We start from the raw sequence: 557 nt of genomic DNA on the forward strand, positions 1-557 counted from the left end.
GGCAAAACGTGAAACCACAAGTGGGCTACAGAGCAAATGTGGTCCTTGGATATGTTTAGCTTACCTACCTCCACAGACTGAGTCAACATTTAAAACTTAGCAAACTCATGCGGAAGTCTGCATTTCAGGCTTCTTGGAGAACTCAATCTGGTCCCCCTTGAGCCCATTCTACTGTTTGCTCTGCGTGTGGAGGCCGCCCCTGTTTGCTCTGCGTGTGGAGGCCTCCCCTTCTGTATGGGGCGTGTGTTCGCAGGTTTGCCAGCCTCACCTGGCTTTTTCACTTACTCAGGCCACCAGCTTTCCCTCCATAAGCATTTGAGTTTCCAATTCTTGTTTTATAGTTTATTTTGATAACTATTTCAAGATTTTAAATACAGTCTAATTAATCTATAATTGATTTCATATTTTAAAAGAATTTCTTCAGGATGGGATTCAATTTTTCAAATTAGAATTTTAAGTTGGTTGTGGCAGTTTCACACTGAATGAGTCTCCCAAACACACAGGATTATGAGAGAGAGCGCAGGGAGAATTCACGGAAGAGCAACTCCCCGAGAAAA

The sequence above is a fragment of the Bison bison genome, unplaced genomic scaffold (assembly GCF_000754665.1).
Source record: "Bison bison bison isolate TAMUID 2011002044 unplaced genomic scaffold, Bison_UMD1.0 scf7180017848676, whole genome shotgun sequence".
Classification (NCBI taxonomy): Eukaryota; Metazoa; Chordata; class Mammalia; order Artiodactyla; family Bovidae; genus Bison; species Bison bison.